This window comes from Haliaeetus albicilla, chromosome 3 (genome assembly GCF_947461875.1).
Source record: "Haliaeetus albicilla chromosome 3, bHalAlb1.1, whole genome shotgun sequence".
Taxonomy (NCBI): Eukaryota; Metazoa; Chordata; class Aves; order Accipitriformes; family Accipitridae; genus Haliaeetus; species Haliaeetus albicilla.
The window spans coordinates 41082528-41104710 of record NC_091485.1 but is presented as its reverse complement, the minus strand read 5'-3'; the positions used below and the strand labels follow the sequence as shown (position 1 = coordinate 41104710).

At 38.0% G+C, this 22183-nt stretch overlaps 1 protein-coding gene across 6 annotated transcripts in view; it reads left to right on the top strand.

Annotated features, from left to right (window-relative positions):
• The window catches only part of NCOA2 (nuclear receptor coactivator 2), a 198918-nt gene that overhangs the window by 81902 nt on the left and 94833 nt on the right, over positions 1 to 22183 (top strand). The window contains exon 4 of one of the 6 annotated variants that reach the window (XM_069779501.1): positions 19653 to 19750. The exons of the other annotated variants lie outside the window; for them this stretch is intronic. The gene's annotated coding sequence lies outside the window, so the exon portion shown is untranslated. The remainder of the gene's footprint in view (positions 1 to 19652; positions 19751 to 22183) is intronic. 6 annotated transcript variants of the gene reach the window in all.

Sequence of the window (22183 nt, the reverse complement as noted above, 5' to 3'; positions counted from 1 at the left end):
TTCATTATTTTATATATAAAATAGCATTAATTTTATATTTATGTATAAAATTAACATTTGCCAACATGTTTACCAGTTGGATAAATCTGTTTCATAGCTTTAAAATGTTGATTTGTATTTTCCTTTTTTTGTTTGTTTGTTTAGGAGAAATACAACATTACCAGTAGCTTTCTAAAGATCAGGCATTGACTGAGACTGATCAGTTTATGGAAGTAGTATATGACTTGATGGAGAGCATTTTAAAGAGATGTGCCTCGCTGAAGAGTGTGTAACAGCTTGGGTTCAGTTCCTGTGTATTTTTATTCTGGTGGGACTCCTACTTAGCAATATTCTCATTTAGAAGATTTCTCTAAGGTTCCAGTTCTTACCTTTAATAATTAAAAGGTGGTCTCAGGGCTTCTCCCAACTTCTGTTGGTTGTTTGTTCTTTCAAATCTGGTTTCCATTTCAGATAGAGTTCTTACATTTTTGTGCAGCAAGAAAAATTACAGGGTTCAGTAAGCTTGTGACACTTTAAAATTCTGTTTGTTTCTGCAGGATTTTAAATTAATCTTCTGTCACTGTTGTTAATAAGGGACACAAAAATGAGAAAAAAATCAGCATCTTCACAGGCACATGGAGAATTATTCAAATATTAGGTAGGCATATAGATCAAAGGTCTGCCTTGCCTGGAAGTTTGTTAAAACTTTTAGACATGAATGACAGCTCATTGAGAATGGAAGAACTTTTTTCTAACTGTATTTGCAGAACAGAGCCATGGATGTATCTCCAAGCACAGGCGTTGGTTTAGAAGTGCATATTTTGTTTGTTCTACTTTTGACAGTACATGTATGTCCAGATGTGATCAGGCCTAAAATGGGTAGGTTGTTGGTAACAACACACAAATCCAATAAACTTTGTTGGTGAATGCCAGAGTATCAGACTTGCTTCAGGAGCTGCTAAGTAAAATCCTATGGTCTTTGTTGTACAAGAGGTGAGATGATGGACTGTTTTGGCCTCAGAATCTATATTTTGATTATTTGTTTGGGGTAGTATTTATTCTGTCTTTCAGAAAATGATTGGATTTCATAAGTATTTGAATTTTGTATGGGAACATATTTTATGACCTGTTTAGAAATGGCTTAATGCTGTTATTTGTTTGATTATTCTCTGGTATATATTACTTAACTGATCTTCTCAGTGACATGTGCTTGCTTTTGTTCTCTGTTACATTTATGAAGGATTTAGCATCTAAGAGTCAAACATGAAGTGGAGCAATTCATGTGAGTGCTGACTTGTGTTTATATCCTTGAAGACAGAACACGCATAAAAGCTAGATTAAAAAAAAATTAGAAGTTAGCAAATCTATCACAAATCATAGATTACAGTAAAACAGATGCTACAGAAAAAGTATCTTTTTATCTATATCTCCTATTAGAATATAAGTGGGGCCCGTGTGTCTGTTTTCCTTTGAAAACTGTCTGGCAAAATCTATGAGATGGATTTAAATATTGTGATACTACTTTTAGGTGATCTGTTAGTATAGCCAGCTGTTTAGTTTGGTCCATCTAAATTAGCTTTCTGTGAAATTATAATAAGGTCAAATATTCTCCTTTATTTATAGCCTCATTTCCTATGGAAACAAGGCTCATGAGGTCACACCATGCACTTGTGTACATACACACACATCCCTTCATCTCCTCTCAGTAGCTTTTGAACCTATTGGTGATTTTGATCACATTTTTTGGCACAGTGGAGGTCTCAAAATTCAGATCCTACAAGTTTTGTAAAAATAAGTAGCTGAGTATAGGTGGAAGCACCTAAAGGTGCCCTGACAGAGGGAAAGATTACAGCATGAAATAATCTTATTAGTTGCCTGGGAATCCTAGTGATGGGAAAAGAGAGACTTTAAACAAATGGCCCAACTGTGGGAAAAGCTTCATTCAAAGCTTTCACCTTTCTAGACACCAAAGTCAACCAACCAGAAGGCGTAAATCTGTGGGAGATGAGGCTTAATTAATTCTGTTGTTCATGGGACTACTTGTTCCCTAGATATTTTAATAATAATAATAATAATAATAACAACAACATAAATGTTTCCATGCAATATATTTTTTGCATATGTAATTTTTAAGGTAAATATGTAGGGATATTCTTATGACAATCCTAATTTTCAGAGACAATTTTTGTTTTCACTGTGAACATTAATTTAAATGTTTACAGAGCATCTTTTCTCCCTATTAGGACAAACTGAGCAGTTGCTTCCCCCTGCTTTTAAAATGACAGGTACTGTGAATGCTTTCCAGCCCTGTTTTGCATGTGGTTCTGGACTGTGACTAGCCAGAAATGCTGGAGCATTTTGCGGGGAGAACTCATGGCACTATGGTTGTGCTCCAAGGGAGTTAACTGAGAAGAATAAGGTCAGTACAGTACACTTACTGAATATGGAAATAATAATAATTATTAAGCCAACCAACAAGAAGTGTATTCTTAATAAAATGTGTGGGTATTTTTCAGTTTAATCATATGACTGTATAATACAAAAATTGCTTTGAGAGTGGGTCAAAGATTACACATAGCAGAGGCTTTTGTGATTGGTTATGAACAAGCGAAAATAGGGTAAACTTTTGACCTGGCAGCAGCAAATGGAACTGTGTAAAGCACCTACAGATGGCAGGATTTAACATATAGTCGGTCTTTCGCCCTTTCACAGCAATTACGATCATATTACACCAGACACAGAGGGGAAGGCGCTCCGTAACTGTAATACAGTGCGTCTTTGAAAGTTTTGAATATGCAGTTTCATGTTTCGTTTTCGTAGGACCATCAATTAGCTTAGCAAGAAGAATTCCACTTTTGTTACTCGTGTTTGACTCAACGAGTTCCTGACCAGCGTGCCAAGTCCATTTGGAACAAAAAAATCATTTGAACAGTCTGAATAATTTTGATACTTCAGACTGCAGCAGATTTATTGCTAAGCTTGAAAGACTCGGTGAAAGTGTTATGCTATTGTGCTGCTGATGTGGGGTTGAAGGGATGAGGAGAATGTGGCTTCAGAGAGAGGGCTGGGAAACAACGCTCACAACCGGCTCCTTACATCCTTTTGTAGATGCATGCATCTTACTGGTTGAGTTTTAAGTTGCAAAAGTTAAACAGCAAAAGGACCAATTGATAAACTGTGTTTATTTGACAATATTGTGGCATTTAGACAATTCAGTGGCTTTCGGTTTTGTTCATACCTATGAAATACTTCACAAATTAGAAAAAGTGAAACAGTCTTGTGAATTACAGATGACTGATTGCCATTTTCCTGTGAATTTTGTCACTTAACAAAATCAGAAGCCTACTTGCACTTTTGGCACAGAGAATAGTTCTGAAGTCATCCAGGCATATTTCGTGTAATTCACTGCCTTTCAGGGAACTGATTGAAGTAGGGGGGATGTTTGTGTGTCTGTTTGTGCACGTGTGTGGAGTTCTCCCATGTTTGGTTTTATTTATCATGCTTTGACATACCAGCATTTGGGAAAAAAGTCTGAAATACAGAAGGCATGCTTCCTTATAGTTGTGATACAGCTATTATCTCCCTTTCTGACTCTCCACTTTGCCTTCTGGCCTGTAATCTGATGCGTGTGCCAGATGTGGGGAGGTGGAGCAGAAGCAATCCAAGCTTTTAGACCATTTCATGGAGGGGGATATTTTATTATATCTGTGGTTCACAAAAATTTTCCTTTGGTTTTCCAGAATTACTTATACGGAGAGTAGAAATTGCAAGCATATGGTAATAAGCTAAATAAGATACTGAAAAATGCTCTTTGGAGGAAGGGAGAATTTTCAAATACTGATAAAATAAAGAGTGGTTGGTTGGGTTTTTTTCTTCTTAAATCATGCTGAAGCTTGCACTGTACATAGATTGCTGGGTTTAATTCCATTTCTTTTTGGAGACAAATTGTATTCATTTTAGCCATGCCTGTACCTGCAGCAAAGAACTGCTGCTGAAAGCTTTAAGGCACTTAAACAGCTCAGTGACTGCTACCACATGAGTTTGATCTGGTCACACAAGATTTTGAAACTTTCCTGGTTGTTAAAATACAGTGAAATGAAAACTACACTTCTCAAATGCCAAACAGCATACACTGTTGTAGACTAATTCATTCTACAGTTTTCTACCCCTTCTCACACCCCCCCCCCACCCCCCCCCCCCCCATCACCAAAACAAACTTTAAGTCATTTAAGAACACCACCCATACATTCCCTGCTTTTACTGATGAGCAGCCTTCAAATATCCAGGTTTGAGCTGCACTTGAAATTTGCCTAGACCTGTTGAAGCCCCAGCTCTTCAGGGGAGGCTCATGAGCAACGGTGCTGCCCCATGCTCCTCGCCAAGGCTGGTGGGCTCTGGGGCTTCTGGCCAGCCTCCGCCAGAGATAGTGGGTTGGCAGATTTACCCAACAGAACTTGTTAAAATGTAATTGAGTAATCTTAATCTAAAGGTAGTAGCGTAATTCTTCAACGTGAGGTGGTTATCTCTGTTGTGTTAATGACTTCTATGAATTAGGGCTATTTGCATGACAGCTATTCCACCTGAAAACAGGGGCAGTTATGGCCAGTATTGCCAGTACCAACTTCATAGAGGTATTCTGGATTTGTTGTTAAGTGGGAGATGCAAAAAACAAAAACAACTTGGTAGTGAAAAAATGTTCTTAATATATGGAGCAGAAAGGAAAATGAATTAAAGAGATGGGTTTCATACTTAAGAAAGAAAGCGATTTTATCTAGTTATGTTCTTTCATGTTCTTTTTGAAGTACAAAAAGGTATTGAAATGTTATTACTGAAATGTTACTATTGAAGCATTATTGAAATATTATGGGATTATTCCCATAGTTTCCCTGATGAAAATAGAAATCTAATTGAAGGACGTGTACTTTTCACAACTATTTTGTAAATAACAGACTAACTAATTTTGTATTCCAGTAACTGAAGTACCTCCAACAATTACAGCTACTTAATAAATACCCCGTATACTTCTTTAAAACATAAAACATGTTAACACATCAACCAAACTGATTGATATATTAAACTTTTAACCAGTGACATGTGTTTTATAGTGCCTGCATATTCTTCTTTTAATTCTGATCATTTTTTCTTGCAACAGAGACGCTCATGTTTCCTAATAATTGCTGGAAATAAACTAGTTAAAGTGACTCTTCTAGTATTGCTCAAAGCTAAGTACGAAGGTTTCCATTATGAGTTGCACAAAAAGTTCTTATCTACCCTTTGGTAAGTAGGTGAAACGCCTGTGTGCAATACATGTAAGCTTAGTTTCCTTTCAGTGTTATCTAAATATCTAATTTAGTTTTCCTTTGTACATGCTCTGAGAGAGTAACTGACAAAAGCTCTCATTTCTTTGACTGCATCTCACATACAGATACAAATAAAGCATGATGGGCTTTTTCTGCTCCCAGAAGACAGTTTTCCAAACCTGGTGGAATCTTTCCTTGTTGTCCCATATCAAAACATTGCTCGCTCATGTCAATACTTACCTGGTCTAACTTGTGCTTGAAATTAGTGTGGCAAGAGAGCACCATCACCACTATACCAGTAATATTTAGGTTACTACAAGCTAATTACTGTCACAGGAATGTTCTGGATATTGAGATGTTTTTAACTTGTCATTGAACCATTGTATAATTGTTACAAATAAATTAATACATAAATTATAGCATATAGTATAACACAGTTGCCTGCTGCTCACCAAACTAAGTGCTGGCTGTGTAACTGGAGAATAGAAGTAGTAATTTGCCTATACAGATCTAGCTAAAAGAACTGTTTTACTGATAAATTTAATTTGCTAGTGGAATAGTAGAAAAGGTGCAGATTTAGACCTTTTTTTTTTTTACATAAGGCACCAAAATTAAGATGAAATATTTATTACAAGAAAGTGTTGAGCTTGGCTCTCTTCATTTGTAAACAAGATGGGAACTCAGAAGATCCCCGTTCCCGAGGCGTGTGATCTTCTGAGAGAGATTTTTCTCTTCAAACAACTCCCCACACAAGCTGTGGAGATCAACTGGCTTTGCACAACGTACATGATGTAACAAATACCTTGAAGATGAAAAAACCAAAGTAACTCCACACATTCATTTTCGATAGACGTGAGAATTAGATTGATACTGGCCTTTAGCAGAAGAGAGGGAGACAGGAATGTGATTTTTGTGCCCCCCATTGAGTCCAGGGGATGGTTTTGACCTCCTGACAGTCAATCCCGAGGTGCAGTGGGAGCACTGGTAGGGTGCAGATTAGTGAAAGCTGATTGGCACCAAGCACCAGCTCTTGCCATGTTTGTAGACGTCACCACTTACAGCTAATAAGCTTATAATAATTTCTGTAAGCACAGGTGGTGAAAGTAGTAGCAAAAAAAAAGGTAAGGAGCTTAAATACAAAGAAGGTATGGGGAGAATTGTGGTGAAACATGTGCTGTGTGTGGTAATCATAATGGTCCGGCTCCTTTCACACAGGGGCTTGTGTTCATCCCGGTCCTCAGTGCTGATATTCCTGTTGACACGTCAGCTGTAGGGGAATCGGAGACTGAGCTCCACCAAAAAGCATTACTTATCTCTCCATTACATTAAAATATTTTTGCATTCAGGCATAAATATCAAGACTTTCGACAGCTTCTTGTAAATCCTGCACAGGAATTTTTTGATGACATATATGCACATTTTGTTTTACTGTCTGGAGGACTCCATTTGCACAGAGAAATGTATTTCATTTGGTCTTCCAAATGATTTTATATTTTGAAAGCTTAAAAAAATTCTTTTCTCTAAACCAGATTGCTTTGCTGTGGATGACTTGATTGGAAAATAACACATGCCTCCCTGCCTACTTTGCATTTGTTACCTAAATGGAGTAAATTTAGCTTGGAGAGGCTTGGGAAGAAGAGAGGGATTTAAAATGATTCCCCTTTAATTAATCCCAGGAAAATTCTGGCAAATCTGTCTTTTCTTAGTGCATGCTGTATGTCTTTTAACTCCATTTCATTCTGATCGCATAGACAAAAATCAGGGTTTTTTCCCAGTGATACTTTCCTTTGTCAATAGCCAGGTTTTAGGTTTACCTCATTTTAGCACATGCAGAATAAGGAGTCTGTGTGGTTTGTGATTTTTTTTTTCTTTTTAAAAGCTTGTTTTCTGTAAAGGAAACATTCCAATGGTGGTGTTAGTTAAATCTAGCCTTGAAGTGCTGACCTTTTATGAAATAATGTTTTACTACCAATTGTTATAAGCCAATGGCGATAACAGTGGTGATAATTTTTTTCCCCTGTAAAATATAAATCTTTGGTTTGTTTAAGCATGATGTTATTTGAGGAGAGTAAGCTCCCTCTGTGGCAGATTATAGTATGTTCTTTCTTTGGGGCAAAAGGAAAAGAAACAAATACAAGCAAAACAAAGAAACAACCCAAGGCTTATTTCTTTGTTATCTTTCTTGGCTAACACATAAGGACCTTGGGTCCTACTACTGCTGCACTTCAGAGGGCAGCTGAACAGATAATTTATGCATGTTATATGTGTCTAAGTCCTCAGCAGTCTGAGACAACATAAAGACTCCATCCTGAAAAGTAAAGAACATTCTGATCTTACTCCAAGAAACCATTTACACATAATCTTTACAGTTAAGGACATGAATGGAGCCTTGGACTTAACATTAGGTAAGACAGTTCAGAGAATTGCAAGATTAAGTATTTAATCCAAAGCATTATTGCTGTGGAGTTAACTGGCAAATAAACTGTCTTCCTACAGTGGTACGTTCTCATAAATATTCTCATATTTATATATCAGTTTGGGGTTGCAATTAGACAGTTTTCTATACAAAGCTTTTTGCATGTTTATTTTTTTATTTAAAGTATTTTTCAGAAGTTGAAGTTAAATATTTAACACCAGGGAAAACACCACTTTTTAGCTTATGAAAATATAAACGAGTATCTTAGATTTCCTAGAATTTTAAATGTGCCTCAGTTCTGTTTTACATAACTTAAGTTCTAGTAGTGTACCTTCTTCTGGTAATGTTGCTGTAAGTAGAATCAGTCTTTCTAAAATGAATTATCTTCTGGTTGGACTGTTCACAAGGTGTCATAAAATCAAAAGCAGATAATAATCTGCTGAAGTACCTCTTTGTACAATTCATATAATAGTAAACTACAACTACTACCACTTTCTTCAAGCTCAGTCTGGTATGTGATACGGTCTCCAAGGAATTCTCAATGTGGAAGAGGACAGCTTTGTTGATTCCTGTTCAGCAGATCCTGACTGCTCTGCCTGTGGAGCCGGTGCCATTTCCAGAGTGTTCGCACAAGGTGATTCTGGAGCATTTCTGTACTGTCCTTGTCCACATTCCTAGAGTTAGTAATTTTTTCTCCTTTTCCCTCATGAATATGTTTAGACTTCTATATTTGTAAAAGAGCTGACATCCATTGTGCATTCTCATGAGTAGCGTTGAAGTTCAAGGCAGCATCTGACTGTTTTCATAGTGTCATTGTAAGTTGCAACCTGAGTAAAAAGGCATCATCCCTAGTATTGCCCACTTAAATACACCTGGCTTACTGAATGACCTTGAATAGGTCGTTTTGTTTCTCTCTTCATCCCGAGATCTATAAACTGCAGATAATAAAACATATATCCACCTTTGCAAAAGTTCTTTGAAATCCATGAGTAAAAGGTATCCCATAAGGTCAAAATATGAATTATTTATTGCTACATGACACGCACAGCATGCAGACTGTAGAGTTACAGAAATCTTGTCTGTTACTTTTTCCCCTGAGAAGTCATACCTTCAGAGCTCTGCTTAGAGAAGAAGTATTTGTTGTACGAAATCTAATACAATCTTTATGAGTGTGTGATAATATTGAAACTTTGGTATCTCCAAGGAATTGGTTTCCAGTGATAATACCCAGCTTCCTCTGACAAGTGCAAATGCAGTTTTCAAACTAATAAACATTTTAAAACTAAAGAATGAATATGAGAAGATTAGAAAGAATAGTCAGAGGTGCGGGAAGACTGGGTTTGAAGTAAGGGAATTAGAATTTCATGGCATCAAAACTGTGGTAGGGTTACTACAGGGTAACAGATCAGTTGACTTCCAGGTGATTAACAATACTCGTAGCCATTATCCATTTCCTAATGTTTGAAATGCCTGCCAGCAGTGTGCTTTGAAAGAAACTGATTTTTCTTTTGGTATGTTTCCTAGGGTTTGTTGTAGGCCCTATTTGTAATTAAAGTATAAAAGGGGAAAAAAGTTGTGTTCTCCGCTATTTATATTATTTATTTTATTAATTTAGGTATGTGTTATTCAAGATGAGCTATATATACACATATATGTAGGTAGATATAGGTATAAAATGTATGGAAAGCAAGAGCAGGCATGTTGCAAGCCAGTTAGGGCTTTACCCTTCATTGTGAACCTCTTCAAATGTACTTGGAAATCAGTAGGCAACTAGCACGCATTTTGAAGAACTGGTATACAAGTTCCTGCTGAGATATGCTACTTTAATAATTGGGTTTCTCTGTATCAGTTTTGGCCTCTGAAAGAGTTTCAGGAATGGTCTTCAGCAGAGCACACTTAAATTATCTAGCACTGAGATCCATGACATTAGCATACACTTGAAGTGCTTGGTCTTTAATCCAAGTCCAAATATTAGGTCAGAATTGTATCCAGCTAAATCCAAAAGAGCCTTTAACTATTTGGGATAGGCCCAGACTTTCTAATACTGACAGTAGAGGCAAGAGGCTTCTTGCACAGATTTTAAAACTCCCCTGGGGATAACAGACTCCTGGGTAGCTTTGGTTCTCTACTGCACGATTGGATGAAGTGCAGTTTTACAGCTGAAGTCACGTCCAGTTGGAAAGACTGGGGAGATGTTGCTAGAAAGAAAATTGTGATGGAGAAGGGAAGCAGTGCTATGCCCAAGTAAGAGATTTTTGAGAAAATTGTTCAAAGAAAAATTACTTCTACATGTCTTAATACAGTTGGTTTAGAAGACTGTACTTTTAGGCCATAGTAAATTGACTGGTTAAAAGGAGCCATCTGCTTGGAAATATTTCCCTTCATGTTGCCTTCCATTTTGGTTCTCTTCCATTACGCTTTAGGCATGGTTTTGCTTGTTCTTTGTATTTATTTGATACTTTCATCTAGCCCTCTTCATAGCTGTAGAGTCTGAGGACTTTGCTAGTCTGATTTTTCGTATCTTCCCACTGCTCTGACTCTGAGAGTGGCTGAGGTACTGCAAGCTATATATTAATAAAGGTACTTCATCTATATAAATTTACATATAGCATAGATACTAAGTGAGTCTGATGTATTAAAGATTGCAGGGATCCTGTGTCATGGAAGCTTCCCAAGTACCTAAAATCTAAATGGGTACTTTATCACTTCCTCTTCTTTCTCGTTATCCTTCTCAGTAATCTTCATTGCAAATACAAATGTTAGTGTCAGTGTTATATAGGGGTATACCCAGTGCAATATTCCCTTTGCTGTTTTCTCCCCTTGTATTATAAAATATTTAAACTCATAAAATAATATTGCCACCACAGAAGTTTTTTTAAAACCCTGCCTTAGTAGAGAAGAGCAACATTGCGGCCAGAAGCTGTAATCTCATTTTGCCTGGTTTTCTAAAACGGAGGGATTTTAATTGACCCTGTTACTTAATTCCCAATGCATTACTCATTACTTCCACAGGGGGCTCTCCCCTGTTGGTCCTCTCAGAAAGCGTTCTCACGTATACCCCTCCTCAGTGCCAACTAGTATATGCCTATATATAGTATGTACAGCTAGCATATTCAGAATTGTGTTAAATCCAAAGTCTCCAGACAGCAGGTAATTTAAGAAATTGCATCTCTCTTGGCTAATAGGGACATAGATTTGCCATTCTTTATTGGCTTCTTTCCATGTTTTTTAAAATTTCTTTTACTTTAGATATCTTTGCCTACTGATCTGGAAGGGCTTACACTTCTGAATGGTCATCACTGTGTTACACCCATTCCCATGTACGATCAAAAAAGTGAAAAAGTTTCTTTTTCAAAGGTCTTTCAAGAGAAAAAATAAATCCTTCAGCTGCCCCCTAGTACCTTAACTTTCTTTGAACAGTAACATCAACAAACACATGCAGTGTCAAACATGCTTATTAAGAGAATCACTCTGGTTTGAGAGCAAAACTCCCTTTAATATTAATTAATGGTCTTAGTTCACTTAAATTATATTGTATCCACCCCTATTAGGCTGTTGTTTGGGAGAACAAGTCACTGTCCCTGAACCTTGGCTCTGCTGAGCTAAGTTAGAAGCAATTTCCAAAATCTGAGTGGCTATCAGAGTGTCTGTGTAGATGTTCCAAAACAACAGCATCCCAAACCCACAAATCCCATCATATGCAATAAAGAGAAAATCAGCCTTCCAATGTTCAGGACCCTACATGGCCTTATCAGTCAAAATTAGCACCACAGCATCATCTGTAAATCAATTAATACAAATGCACGTCATGCAACAAACCCACAAGATGGTCCTGAAATGTTGCTCAGCAAGTAAGGCTGGCTGGATTACCCTTGGACGACAGTAGTGGCTGTACACTTGGTGTTGAAGGTGGCCCCATGGGGCATCCTGCTTCTCAGGTGGAGGCATAGTTTGGAAGCACAAGAGCGCATCAGGTCTCTCACAGTTGCTTTGGTTGTCTCTTGGCTTGTGGTTGAATTTCTGACTTTTGAAAGCCGTATATGACTTTACATCCAGATTATTTCACAGATCATCTCTGTCTTTTGCCATACTGCTGTTAAAACTGCCAGTAAAATGTTCTCTGTGAGGCATTTTTGTCTTGATGCATTGCATGCCCTGCCTATTTTCTCTGTAGTTTTGGGAAAGAAATTGCACAGGAGAAAGGACAGTTCATTTCAGGGACTTGGCTGTTCTCTTCTCAGAAGGATACCCTTTTCACTCAAGGTAAATGGCTTATACAGTGTTATTTATTATTACATTATTAACTTGAAGCTTAGAAAATGTGGGTTCTTAAGAAGCTGGGACAGGCAATTTGTAAAAATCTAAATAACTCACAAATCTCATATTAAGGGTGATTTGCTAAGGATTGTAAGAAATAGTCCTGTGAACTGTGAAGTACTGCAGTTTCAAGATGAGAGAGTCATCACAGCCATGTGTTTGAAAGATGGGAGTCTCTTTGCTAAAAGCAAAGCAATGAAATAGCCATGTATTCTTCCAAACTTGACTTTTCTCCCCATTTAGCTGACCTTGTGTCATCTCGTGCTTCAGTACAACATGCTCAGGCACAGCCTTTAAGAAAATGAAACGTGCCGTCCATATTGTTGATATTTTTGTTAGATTAAAGTAATGCTTTTGAGATTGCTTTTGTGGAAAATTTAAAATGTGTAAACATGGTAGGGGCCACTAATTTTACATTGAGGGAAGATCTGTCAGCCCTGCTATTTGAAGTTGGTAGCAGCTGTAATGTGCCTGACATCTATTTTCAAGGATTGCGTCTGATTTTTCATATTGATGTACAATATAACATCAATATGTGTGTGTAGGAGTTCTCAGAATGGGACAGGTTTTGCTGTATGTTCTAAATATTTCAGATTAAAATGACTGAGCTGTATGGTGTTTCTGAGCCTTTCCCTTCAGTCATACATATGCACCTACTTTGCAGTTAATTTTAGGGAAAAAAGAACAAACTGAAGTTGAAAAATAGATTTCTGTTTTGGAATTCAGTGTGTTGAACTTTTCTCTTAGGAGTTAGAAATAGACCCAAGTCCTGACATGTTTCCTCTCTTATCATAGACTTAAGTATTCCATGCTAACCACACTGGGGGTTATTTGAGATTGTGTAGCATTTCTGCTCAGAATTAGGTCTCTGTTAGAATGTTACGTCTCATTTCTACTGCAAATAATTACCAGCATGCCTAAATTTTGCTGTTTCTTTATTTAGATGAAATTACTATTGTATTCCATGTTTTAGAGGTGCCATTTGTTATTACTGGCACTAGTAGCAAACCTGCGCTTTTGTCGGATGAGAAGTGAACGAATCCGGTTTCTCTTGGAATATGTAACTGTGATTGTTTTAAATATTTCTTAATACTCTACATTCAGTGATTGCCATTGTATTAGCACAAGGTTTGGGGTTTTTTATCTTTTACCCTCAACAAGTAAAATTTGAAGTTCTTAAATTTTCACAATACTTCAGTTACATCTCAATTTTGGCGCATCAACATCATAAAAAGGAGCACAGACCAATTGTCCTAAAGGTGAGAGTATTTAATTATTTGATTGTAAATCAAATGAATTCCAGCTGCTGCTGCTTTTCCTTTCACTTTTGTTTTACTTGGTAGGCTGCAGTCTGGCTCTTGGTTTTCTCATCAAATAGTGTTATCTCTGACAGTCCTTGTAGTTTTCAGGAGTATTTGTGCTTGGGCTCGGTTAAACAGGGGTTTTTTCATTATTCTGTCTGATACTGATAGAAAGTATCACCAGAACACTTTAAAATTCTTAATAGAAAAGCTAACTTTCTTTAGTTTCTCTTCTGTACCTCGTATAATCCGCTGATACTCTGGATGTTTAATAACACCAAAATTTGGGGCATGACCCTGCTTTACTGTGCACTAAATTCCTAATGGTTAAAGCAAGAGGTCAGTTTTCAGTGTTTACTGTTCATCACTGTTTACTGTTCAGCATTTACACTGCCTTAGTGCTGTTTGACATGTTTGTAAGATTTGGCTAGAGTGGGTGATGCAGCATTAAATTGTCTTATTATTTATTCTTAAATTTGTAAAGAGCGACTGTCCCTGTGTTCCAGTTTCTCCCATGTGAATCTAGTTGTAATTGGTGGAGTCTCCCTTCTTCAGTGAGGTCTCCTGGAGGAATGTGAAAGCCCAGAATTTCAGGGTCTGCAGGATAGCCTCTGTGTGTTTCCTCCTTGCTGCTCATGGGAGCTGGCTTCTCAAATGCATGGCAATGTCTGCAAACCACTAGCAGTTAGAAGACAACTACTGAACACAGACGCGACACGAGACTTTTATGACTTACTGGGAAATGTTAACTTTCTCTTTGGAGAGAGGTCTAGGTGCAGAGACCCACATATTCATTACCAGGTATGGTAGAGTAATTTGCTGTATCCTGAACTGAAGGTAGAGGTCCCACTTGCATTAAACACAACAGCAATTTTCTGTTTCAAGGAAAACCACAGGCAATGTTATCAAATCTTGCTGAGTTCACACAGCGTTGCTGTTATGGCCAGATGGAGCGTTACACTGTGCTGCCCTGCCTGGTTATCAGAGACCATAAAATTTCACCAAATGATTTCTTCCTTAATCCTCTACCTTGATTGAGCCATATGATGTCGTTTAGAAATATCTTTGTTTCTAGCTGAGACAACATTAAAGAAAACCTACCTTATCCTTGGGTGAATTAGTATGATTTTCTTCCACTATTAATAACAAACATTTTCTAGTCTGACTTTTGTCTAATTTAAACTTTTATCTAATTTAAATCTCAGCCATTGAATCTTGCCAGCTGTTGGTCTGCAGGTTTCAGGAACCTTTTATTATTAGAAGTCTTTTCCCATATAAGTACTTCTGTTCTGGGGTGAGGTGAAATAAAGAGTTTGAGCTGATTTAAAAAATACATTCAGTGAAAGGCACATTCTGTAGAGCTGAAAGTCATTCTCTTAAAAAAAATAAATCCTGGATTCTTCATAATTTAGCTACATTCCATTAAAAACCGATGGTAGCACTAGATGTTATTACATTTATGTTAACGTATCATGTTAATACAACATTTATTTCTATGCTGTAGTATTTCCATTCTAGTTCTGGTTTTCTCTGCTTGCTCAACTTCCTGTGCTTGAGTTCCTCTCGTGTGCTGTCAGTGCGGATGGAAGCAACTCGCTGGCTTGAACTTGGGTCTCTGTGGGTTGAGGCCCATCTCCACCAGAGAGCACCTTGCTGTGTATAACCCCTAGAGAGCACTGGCAAGCACCCCAAAGCAGAGACTCTGACCCTTTTTTAGTTCACAAAAGGAGAAAGAGCTGAGCCAGTTGACCATTTTCCAGGTTGCACTGAAAGAACCCCTTTTTCTTCTCTCATATGCCTTCTTAATTAAAGGTAAGCGAGTGAAGCAGTAGAGACTTTAAAAAAAAAAAGACGAAATCCCAACCAACCATTACTCAAAAATCTCAGTTAACCATAGTCATCAAACTTATACTAAAAAAAAAAAAAAATCACCACAATTGTCAATGGACGTGCCCCTACAGAACTTAATTGCTATATATAGCACACACTGCAGTATTGAACTGTCCAGTTAGATATTGCAGAAACTTGCACACAGAATACTCTGAGTGGGTGGCTGGGTGCATGCTTATGAAGTTATGAGAGCTTTGGTAAGCTGAGTTCAAGAAGCACGGACATTTTGATACTACGAAGAGAAGTCAACAGTAATATCTGAGAGGTTGAGAGAGGAGGGAGTGTCTTTTCATTGCCCTCGTATGGACAGAAGTCGCAAGGTACTTAGCACTGTAGGCATATGTACTGTTAATACAGAGACTGACTGTGAGAAATGCCAAGTGCTCCAAATTCCAGTGGAAATACATTTGATATGATTCTTGTGTCCCTCAAGAGGAGATGAAAAGCTCAGAAAAACTAGATTTATCTACAGTATCCTATTTCTTTTTCTTCAGCTGGTAAAAGGAAAAAGAAAAATCTACTTCGTTTTCAAGTAGTGGTGAATTAGGAGTTCCTGAACTGGTAAAATGTTAGTATCGTTGACACGTAAGTAACACGTTTCCAGTTTTGATGAGGAAGCCATAATGGTTTTGTTAGTGCTCAAATAGAAGAATTTTTAAAATTGACCTAATATTTGAAAACTGGATGCTTGCTTCTACATTTACTGAAATGTAACACATGAAAAAGATATTTGTACTGTCTTTGTTCCTGGCCTGAGCAGTAATATCCTTATTGTGCTTCTTGGCAGTCAGTCCTAGTAGTTTCTGCTTGTCGTTCTCTGTGCTGGTGCGGGGCTTTGCCCTTCCAGTCTTTCTCACAAGCAGTACTTAATGCTGCTTAGTCAGCTTTCCTAACAGTCAGTGGCCTCTTGCCTTGAATAAAGCCTAGCAAGTCAGCTTTGTAATCTTTCAAACACATTTTGAAGTGTCTTACTATTCTGTGGTGTAAACAAGGGCCATCACTATAGCTGGCAATTATGGTGCCCCTTTGGGTACTCCAAACTGAGAGGATTGAAGGGATTATGAAGGTGGAATTGGATCCTTCTGGATGTGGTATAGAGTGTGAGAGAAAGGACTAAAAAAATCATGTTTGGGGATTAAAAAGACTGAAAGATGTTTTGGGATTGCTTTACCAGTCCTTGCCTCAGGTGCAGGTATGTTAGAAGAAGGGCAAGCAACACCAGATTGTGTCGTGATACGTTCTTGTCTCTGCCCAATTCACTCTTTCTTAAGAGAAAATAAAGGAAGAAAAAGAAAGCACAAACTCAAAAGAACTGTGAAATGCATGCAATGAAAGCAGTTTTCTGTTTAGCAATTTCAATTATTTGGTATGTTAAACCAAAAATTGTAGATGTTTCAGTGAAGGTACAGCTTCCCTATGTCTACTGCAAAGCCACCTATGGCTGGGCAAACAAAATGAAGTATTAATGAAATATATTTCTTAGAGAAAACTTAGATGAACCTCTTCTGCTGTGTAAGATGTCTGTCTGATCCTGATCACCTGCTCATTCCCAAATTATGTGCACGATTCCTGTGAAACTGTATTTGAAAGGAAGCAACAATTCTGTCATTTCCATTGGAAGTGTGTATTCACTGCCTGATAAAACCAAAGAGCCTTTCCTCCTTTGCAGTTGCAGGTTTCCTTATTTATATTCAGACTGGTGTTTTCTAACTGGAATATTTTTTCACTTATTTCTTCTTTCCCTTTTTGTCTAGAATCAGTCTGTGCATTACAGTGATGGGTTCCCTCTTCTCCATTTGCTTTATCTGTACTCTGTTCTTCACCAAGCAATCTTTTTAACAACATCTGTATACTTTCACTGCTTTCCGTCTTCAATTCGTATTTTATTGCTACAACGACCCTTTTCTGTTACCTCCTCCTTTTTATTTACACATAATTCCTTCCCTAACACTGTGGTGATTGTGTTTGTGCTCACCATATTGTGTTGTCTTTGAATTTATTCTCTTACAATTCCTGCAGATGTCAGCAGTACAGTTCTACCTATGGTATCTGACTGGTAGGCTTGCATTTTTTGTTTTCCTTAGATTTGTACTTCAAAAGTGAAGTATTTTTTGTGTGTGTGTGTTCTTGTGAAAGCTCATTTTCCTTCTGGCGCTTGTCTATTAATATATTTTCCTGAATATCAGAGATGCTCTCTGTAATCCTCACAGTTTTTCCCACATTTGTATCATTTTCCAATTTAACCAGTATGCTTGATGCACCTTCCTTCAGCTAAGGAATTAATACGGAAAATGCAAGTGACAATTTGTTTTAATAAAAGAAAGTTAAGATCGCAAAGCAGTTCTTGTTCTATTGGGCTTAAAGTTATATGTGCTCCCAGTAATGTTCATTTTGCTTACCCTATGTAGTGTGGCGCTTTCAGATGGAAGGACATACTTAGAAAGCACTGGCAAAAAAAACTCCTCTCAATTTAGTGTATATGTTTATATGTTTTTCTGCTGAATGTAGTGTATTATATAGCCTCCTTTTGGAACCAGATTATTTCCTCCTGGACTGAGGCTCTTTCTCACAGATTCTCTCTAAAGCATGGAAAAGGGAAGAGTAGAAAAGAGGATTCATGCTGCTACAGAAAGGACCCCATTCCCGTTTTGTTTCCAGCTCCTCAGCTGCAGACAGGTTATGCCTCAGCTTTGATCGTAGCCTAGGAGCAGGGATCCCCCAGAGCCTTGGGCAGGGCCCCTTCCCTGAGGAAGGCTGTCTCTGGGGAGAGGATTAAACAGAAAAGGTGACAGGCAACGTTGGCAAAGATGGTGTGTATGGGATAGCCGCTATTTCATCACAATTTCCACCTTATTTCCCTATAAGTACAACCACAGTCTCTAGCACTAACCTTTTCAATTTCTGGAGAAACTGTAAGTTTATGATCAATGTCATCTTTAAGGAGAATGATCTGGTGTAATGGGAAAAGATGGAAGTAAAAGGAGAAAAGGAGATAATTCTGTTTCCTAATCAGATTGGAAAAGAGTGGGTATAAAGCTGCAAAAATTGTTTTGCGGGCTTGCAAATAACTTTAAGATGCTTCATCCACAGCTTTCTGAAACAGTTTGCAAACCCCAACACTGAAATGTCAGCTGAAAGGCTGTGCTGGTCCGTGCCCTCTTGCACTGCCCAGCGCTGTCAGAGGTGGACAGACCCGGGGGGGATAAATTGGATGTCTTTATGCTGTGCGCCAAGGTAACAGGGAAACAGTGTGCTAGCGCAGAAGAGGAAAGGTTCTGCTTTCAGCCTGTGAAATATTTCAGTGAAGGTAGAACAGAGCAGTATGTTTGCTTGTATACTTTGCCTTTTACAAGCAGGAAACCTTCTGAACAGTGAGGTGCAAACCCGTCCGGGGCTTGGCGCTCAGGAGGGATGGGAACTCTGAAGCTGAAGCTTAGGTAGGTTTCCCCACTGGGCAGTGTATTTAAAACATGCTTAAGATGTTTGTCAGGGTACTGAGCTGAAGCAAGATAAATGATGTTACTTTAAAAAAAAAAAAAAAAAAAGAAGACGAAAAAGGGAAGCACACTGGAGGTTGTAGTGCAGATCATTTGTTATTTATGCTTTTTCGTATTTGCAGGAGAGTTGGGTGCTGGGAGGAGTTGAACCATACGATGTTGCTGAGAGAAGAGTATTTATTGCAGCAGAACTAAAATTAAGAGCAAAAAATTAAAGTACTCTAGGGGAAAAAGAGCAATTCTGGCATGCCATCTATTCAGTATTAAGCATGCTTAATATTCAGTTTAGTCTCATATGACATGTTTATGACCCGTGTGTGCGCCCCAACGAAGGCACTGCCTAAAACCGTATTCGTTAATTAGGTTTGATGCAAGAAGTAGAGAGAGCGCACGCATTCCTCTTCTCCAACAGCACAGTTTGCTTTTCGATAAAGGAAGATGCAAAATGATTTCAAGTCTGCCGGGTTTGGGTTTCTCCTGGAGTCGTACCCTTAAAATCAGCAGAAGGGAGGGAGGGGAGTTACTCTGTCTATTATCATCAAGCTCTGCTAATGTAGCCCGGGCGCCACGTGACTGCAGAAAAGGCTATTATCTCAATGAAAAGGAAACTGCTTTTTAGAGCAGCAACAGAACAGAAGCAGGAGGAATTTTCGAGTACTCCACCATGCTGGATTGTCAAAGGGGGATCTCTCTGATCAGCAGTTAGGGAAGGATTAGCGTGGCCAGTTTGTCAGCTGTCATTAGAAGCAGATGACAGAGATGATAAGCTGCTGTGTGCGCACGTCCTCACTCAGCATGTGCTTTGGTTTACATCAAGACATAACACTGGTTTGGGATAATGGAGAGCTGATATTTTTAAGGCTGTAAATTTACTGGTAATTGTCTCCTTTTTTTTTTTTTTTATTACTGTTTTTCCTTTTTTTTTTTTCCTCCTCCTGTTTTTAATAAAAAGCCAGTGTGATGGATGGGGAATTTATCTACATCTTGATCTGAAGACACAGAAATACTAGTGAGATCTGCCTTCAACTGCAAAGGCTGGAAGACGACAAGGTGTGTTTCTGAAGTGCCGTGACTTCATTGTTAGTGCTCTCTTTTTGCACGTATGTGTGCTCACATGTGAGCATTGTAGGTGTCTGGATGTTGGGGGGGCGGGCAAGGGAGGTGTTGGTTTGGGGGGGTGGGAGGAAGAGCTAATTTTGAGCAAGAGAGTTTAAAGATAATGTTTCTAAATAACAAATACAAAGAAATAATGTAAATTTGATTCTCCAGTTTCTGTAGTTTCCCCCCTTTTTAACGGCTACAGGTGTACTTGTGGTTGCCTGTGACAGTTTTATGGGTTTACGAGGCTAAATATATCTTAGTCACTGCACAGGAAATATTTTTGTAAGCAAGTTTTCTGGCATCCAGAATAATACACAAACCCATCTATATTTTCCCACTGTCATGAGGAGGTGGAGCCTGAAAGTGTCTTTTCATTGCAGTAATTACTATTCAATATTCAGTAATTTCTGTGCACATGAAAAAAGTACAGAGTAAGTAAGACTGAGACATTTTTGCAATAAAGCTTTCTCTTTCTGACCATGAGCTTCAGTAGAAAAAACACACGAAAACATTCATAGTCGTTATATAACTTTTTCTCTAATCTTAATAGTTTTCTTTACAAGTATGCGATCCTGTAAACAGAATGACATTCAGTTAATCTTCAGACCTCATATTTATCTCATGGTTATGCATGCTGATGTCATTAAATATCTTGGCAGTATTTACCTTTCTTTTAACCTTGGGAGGACAACATTTAATATTGCAGATTAATTAAATAATAATATCCCCTGAAAAAGGTTATAGATGGTTACTTGTAGTAAGTGAAGATAGTATGCTGTCTCCCCTGCTTGGGAAGTTATTGCAGGCTTGTTGGCTTTATTTTCCTGTCGTACACAGCATTAAGCCTAGCATTGCTCTTTACCTCACAGCAATAATACTAATTCCGGACCACAAAAAAAAGATAAGATGAAGTGTTTGGATTTGCGTAGGAGCGCTGATTGTCACTTGTCTAGAATTTTGCCTCCAAAGTTAAGGGTAGGATTGCGAAGATGCATATAACTAGTCATTACTGCAGTGCACTGGCAGTTTGCTAAAAGTGTGTTTTCCTGGACTCATATTGAAATAGTGGTGGTGACTATCATGCTTAGAATCCGTTTAATAATTAACTAAATACATACAGGAAATGCCTTAGTTTATTTTATTTAGGACTTTGAAAAACTCATGCTACTTTGAGATAGGAGGGGGGAAGGAAAATATTATTGTTTTTCAAATTAACGTAGTATGTGTTTGAAGAGACTTTATTTCATACTGTGAGGGCAGAGCCAGAAACATAAACAAGTTAGTGCTATTTATTTGCTTGTTCTCTTTTGTCTTGGTTTGATTATTTTAATTGCAATATACCTACATCTTGATACAGAGGCCTGAGGCAGGCGGTGCCATTGAGTAGAGGCTTGAGAGCCCGTCACGTTCGTGGCACCAAATGTCGAAGCCGCAAGAACAATGAAACTTCCTCTCTGCTTCTTGTGTTTTCTTCCTTTATTTCATTACGGAAGATCTAACAAGATAGCGGGGGCCGAGTAGTGCATACTGAAAATGTTGGCACCTATGTTTTGTAGAAAAATAGATTTTTGTTGCTTGTACGGTCATTTTGATTTGTCTGATGCCTTTTAGGATGTATTAAGGGGGGAAATTTGAACAAAATCAACCTTTTGTGTAGACTGTGTTCATCAGATGGCTCCGTGTTCTCACAAAACTCAAGTCTGGGTGTTTTTTTTCATAAGCAATTTCTTACAGAAGTATGGTATGTAGCATATATAAAACTTCAAACATTATCTTTGACCAGAGTCATTTTGTCTGCCCACTCTTCAAAATTCTGTATGCTACTGTAGTCATAAAGGTTACACTGGTGGTGTTCAAAAAGTTTTGCGCTCTTTTTTTTTTTTTTTCTTCTTTGTTGTTGTCATCTTTGTAAGGTAAATTTCTTGTGCAAGGAAGGAGGGGAGACATGACTACATTACAAAATACACCATGTTGTAAGAAAAAAACCCTTCTTGGAAAGTCTGAGCTAGAGGAGGACTTTGAAATATTTCATTTCACTCCAGAGTTCTTAGCACGATATTTAATAACAAATGTCATTAGGAAGTCAGCTGGCTGGTTAGATTTTTCAGTGCGATTTTAGTTAGTTAGTTAGTTAGACTAGGAACAGGGGAAAAAAATGAGGAAAGGTGTGAAAACAACCTTGATTCTCAGAATCTACTTCATTAATAAATGCAATAAATTTGTTAGCACACTACTACAGAATAGCTGCACAATTGCAAGAAGAAAGCTGAGTTAAGGACTGAGGACTGGTCTACAAGCCAAGCTGTCTGAGCTGAGTAAACGAGAAGACTGTCTGTAAGTTGATAATCATTGTACCTGCAAGGAAATCCCAATGGAGTCGTC